Here is a 5,233-nt window from a genome sequence, read left to right on the forward strand (position 1 = left end):
AGATTTCCTTTGGGAAAGAAATACTTTTGTTGCAGCTAAGACCCAGTAAAATGTAGTGCACACAATTGTATACAGAGGGTCTGAAAAGGATACTCTCTCTCTCTCTCTCTCTCTCTCTCTCTCTCTCTCTCTCTCTCTCTCTCTCATACACACACACACACACACACACACACACAAACACACACACACACACACACACACACACACACACACACACACACACACACACACAGCATCTAGTAACCTATTACCTCCTGGTCAGGTTGCAGTATCAAAACATGTCTGAAACCTTAGTACTTTGTCATTGTTTCTATGTGTGTGTTCAGATGTTCACTACTCAGCACTTCTTCTACTTGATGAATATTGATCCATCCTCTTATCCATATTATATTTCATACTGGACTTTCCATCAAAGCATTCTATATTTATATCACTTTTAATATTCAGTTTATAGTTTGTAAAATGAATGTTAATTCATGAAATTCTATTAACTGTTTATAATTTACTGAACTCATAAACCAAAGCAATGGCTGGTACTATGTATACCAGAATCAAGGAACATATGATTGCATGGAGTTATGAACCTGTAATAGGGTTATCATATTACCTGTTTTTACTGGGGTTCACCTGTTTTTGAGTTCCTTCCCCAACCTCCACTCAGCTTCAGAATTTTTGGCATACAATAAATATATATTATTTATTTATCACTTCAGTTCACTTTGAGTATGGCCCTGGCAACAGTCATCCAGGAAATTTATCACACTCTCAGCAATTGTTTTGTAGGTGTATTCTGCTATGATTTGTTTGGTCTCTAGTGGACCCTTGATGAACTCTGCTTAATGTTTACTACACCAACTTTCTTTACTCTTTGTTTTTCTTCACTTTTGTGAAGATGCAGTAAACAAGAACACCTTCATGATAACATTTTTAGTGGATGTTGGTGGTGACTTAGTGCTGACTGTGGATACCTTCTTCTTTTCTAAAACTGTTTCTGGTGTTTTCCTTGATGACGCTGACTGCATATTCACTTTTGTTGTTGTTACTGATCGCTCTTCAGTTCCTGGTGTTGCTGTTGGTTCAGCTGGAGTAGTGCTCATTCTTCTGAGATTGTCCACCAAATTAGCTTCATTGAACCACAAATATGTTTGATGTCCTGGTGTAACACGTTTTATGGCACTTCTTGTTACCAGTGGACTTTTGATGGCATTCAGTAGATTAACACATAGTTTCTTTTTCCCATTTTTATGTAAGTGAAGCCCATGCCTGGTGAAGTCTTTCTGTTGGAGGAAGCTATTTACATCTAAAACTCTGATGTGTTCACTGTAAGATGCCTTCTGCATCAAGTAACTGTTCATTTGGTAGATTTTGCAGTTTTCATTTGGCATGTCATGTCTATACGGTATTGTGCATAGAATTAGTTGTGTGTGCCTAGTTTTTGCAATCATTTCATCTAGTGATGTCATAAAACCACGTTTTGATCCACTAATATCGTTTGCACCAGCTACGACGACAACATAATCATATTGTCCTAGACTAGACGTTTTGTTTTGTATATTGCATGTTGCTTCTTTGAATATAGCATTTGGCTTTATCAAAGATGTAAATTTTTAGCCAGTTGTTGAAATTTCGTTCAGTACTTTTGCACAGTTCCTACCGTGACTATATGAAACTACAAGAAAACCCGGTGAGTGGTGTCAAAAATCATTCCATTGGAAAACAGTCACTATTTTCCTTTAAAATATTACACCATAATGTGGAGTCAATGTTTAATAAGTTACTAGAAATAGATCTCTTCCTACAAACAAAGCCACACTTAGATGTTCTCCATATTACTGAACACTGGTTAACAGAAGACAAAATTAAAAAAACCCCACTTGGCGAATTTACTCTAGCTGGTTATTCTTGTCAGAACAAAAGTAAGGGAGGTGGTACAGCAATCTTTGTCAAAAAATATTTAAGATACAAAAGCCTCACAAAGTACAATAATATGCAAATAGAAACAGACTTTGAATTCTCCTTAATTATCTTAACAGACTATAACCTGAAACTTCCTGGCAGATTAAAACTGTGTGCCCGACTGAGACTCGAACTCGGGACCTTTGCCTTTCGTGGGCAAGTGCTCTACCAACTGAGCTACCAAAGCATGACTCACGCCTGGTACTCACAGCTTTACTTCTGCCAGTACCTCGTCTCCTACCTTCCAAACTTTACAGAAGCTCTCCTGCGAACCTTGCAGAACTAGCACTCCTGAAAGAAAGGATATTGCAGAGACATGGCTTAGCCACAGCCTTGGGGATGTTTCCAGAATGAGATTTTCACTCTGCAGCGGAGTGTGCGCTGATATGAAACTTCCTGGCAGATTAAAACTGTGTGCCCGACCGAGACTCGAACTCGGGACTTTTGCCTTTCGTGGGCAAGTGCTCTACCAACTGAGCTACCGAAGCACGACTCACGCCCGGTACTCACAGCTTTACTTCTGCCAGTACCTCGTCTCCTACCTTCCAAACTTTACAGAAGCTCTCCTGCGAACCTTGCAGAACTAGCACTCCTGAAAGAAAGGATATTGCGGAGACATGGCTTAGCCACAGCCTTGGGGATGTTTCCAGAATGAGATTTTCACTCTGCAGTGGAGTGTGCACTGATATGAAACTTCCTGGCAGATTAAAACTGTGTGCCCAACCGAGACTCGAACTCGGGACTTTTGCCTTTCGTGGGCAAGTGCTCTACCAACTGAGCTACCGAAGCACGACTCACGCCCGGTACTCACAGCTTTACTTCTGCCAGTACCTCATCTCCCACCTTGCCCGCGAAAGGCAAAGGTCCCAAGTTCGAGTCTCGGTGGGGCACACAGTTTTAATCTGCCAGGAAGTTTCATATCAGCGCACACTCCACTGCAGAGTGAAAATCTCATTCTGGAAACATCCCCAAGGCTGTGGCTAAGCCATGTCTCCGCAATATCCTTTCTTTCAGGAGTGCTAGTTCTGCAAGGTTCGCAGGAGAGCTTCTGTAAAGTTTGGAAGGTAGGAGACGAGGTACTGGCAGAAGTAAAGCTGTGAGTACCGGGCGTGAGTCGTGCTTCGGTAGCTCAGTTGGTAGAGCACTTGCCCGCAAAAGGCAAAGGTCCCGAGTTCGAGTCTCGGTCGGGCACACAGTTTTAATCTGCCAGGAAGTTTCATATCAGCGCACACTCCGCTGCAGAGTGAAAATCTCATTCTGGAGACTATAACCTGTTGATACTGAATGTATATAGGGCCCCTGATGGGAACATCCAAACCTTCAAACACTCCCTCGAAGCACTACTCACAAAAATTCACTCACTAAACAACAATATATTAATAAGTGGAGACATTAATATTGACTTCCTCACACCTGGAAAAAACAACGATGAATTGTTGAATATTACAAATTCATTCAACCTATCCTCAACTGTAAACACACCAACCAGGATCACAAAAAATTCAAAAACAGCTCTAGATCAGATTTTCATAAACGCAGACAAACTACACCACTCAATTGAAGTCATCAGCACAGGTTACAATGACCATGAAGCCCAAATACTAACAGCGAATTTAAATTACATAGGACAATATCCCACAATAACTAAAATGCGAAGGCAATTTAATGATGATAATATAAGGCTTTTTAACTATCTGTTAAAGGCTGAAAACTGGGCAGAGGTCTATAAAGAAAATGATGTAAACTACATATTTAATTCCTTCCATGAAACATTTCTCCACCACTTCAATACTGCATTTCCACTGAAATCCAGGAAAATTGGAAACAAACACACAAACTCATGGGTAACAAAAGGGATACGGATTTCCAGTCAAAAAAAGCGTGACTTAAAAAATCACATGAAACACCATGACGTCGATGATTAGTTTAGGTCATATTGTAAGACCTATTTTGCAATCTACAGGAAAGTTATCCAACAAGCAAAAAAATTATACAATGATAAATTTATAAAGGAATCTAACAATAAAATGAAAGGCTTGTGGACAGTTGTAAAAAATGAAACAAACAGTAAGCAGCATGTTATAAACAAAACATTAAAACTAAATCTAAATGATGAAGTCACATCAGATCCCCAAAAAATAGTAAATGGTTTTAATCACTATTTTAGCAAAATAGCAGAAAACCTGATAAAGAACAACTGCCACACACCAAATACTCAACACCAAACACTAACAGAAACCATACCAGTACAGGCATAAATGTTTCTTCACAAAGTCTCCAATACTGAAGTACTTACAGCTATAAAAGGACTGAAGAATAAGTACTCCAGTGGTAGTGACAATATTCCTGATTTAATTGTAAAGAAATGTGGAGAATCCATTGTAGAACCCCTAACCCACACAATACACGCCCCCTTTACAAATGGAGTTTTCCCTGACCTACTAAAGACTTGTAAAATTACCCCACTTCACAAAAAGGGCTCTAAAAATGATGTAGCCAATTACAGGACCATAGCACAACTCAGCTCATTCTCAAAAATATTTGAAAAGGTATTTTACACCAGATTGGAAGACTTTACTAATAAACTATCCTTATTGACAAAACACCAGCATGGTTTTAGAAAGCAAAAGACAACTACCACAGCTATTTATGAGTATCTCAACAAAACCTTAAAAGCACTGGATAATAAGGAAATCACTACTGGTATCTTTTTAGATTTACCCAAAGCCTTTGATGTAATTGACCATACCATACTCCTTAAGAAGTTAGCAAATAAAGGTATAAGAGGAATTGCAAACAAATGGTTAGAATCTTACCTGTCAAACAGATTTCAAAAAGTTGAAATTAATTTTGAAAAAAAGAATACAACCACCCATCAATCTACTGTCCACTCCTCTGACACAATGCCTATTAGATATGGTGTGCCACAAGGCTCAATCCTGGGACCCGTACTGTTTCTGCTATACATTGATGATATAAGCACAAAGCTTGCTGCAGGACATACCACACTATTTGCCGATGACACAAGTATATTAATAAAGGGTACTGATGCAGAGGACCACAACCAAAAAATTAAACCGCTTATGTCGTCACTCAGCAAATGGTTCAACGAGAACAAACTGATTATAAACATACAGAAAACAACGTACATCAACTTCAGACTCTCATCCCAAAAACAAGAAATGCCTGATGTGATTCTAAATAAAAAAGAGCTTATGTGTGTGGACTGTGTCAAGTTTCTTGGCATATGGCTCGCAGAAAATCTTAAGTGGGAGAC

The 5,233-nt window shown here is 39.1% G+C and overlaps 1 non-coding gene across 1 annotated transcript; it reads left to right on the forward strand.

Annotated features, from left to right (window-relative positions):
* Window positions 1-3,073: 3,073 nt before the first annotated feature.
* Window positions 3,074-3,148, forward strand: Trnal-caa. The gene has a single exon. It is a non-coding gene; the product is annotated as a tRNA-Leu (tRNA).
* Window positions 3,149-5,233: the final 2,085 nt, after the last annotated feature.

This window comes from Schistocerca piceifrons, chromosome 3 (genome assembly GCF_021461385.2).
Source record: "Schistocerca piceifrons isolate TAMUIC-IGC-003096 chromosome 3, iqSchPice1.1, whole genome shotgun sequence".
Classification (NCBI taxonomy): Eukaryota; Metazoa; Arthropoda; class Insecta; order Orthoptera; family Acrididae; genus Schistocerca; species Schistocerca piceifrons.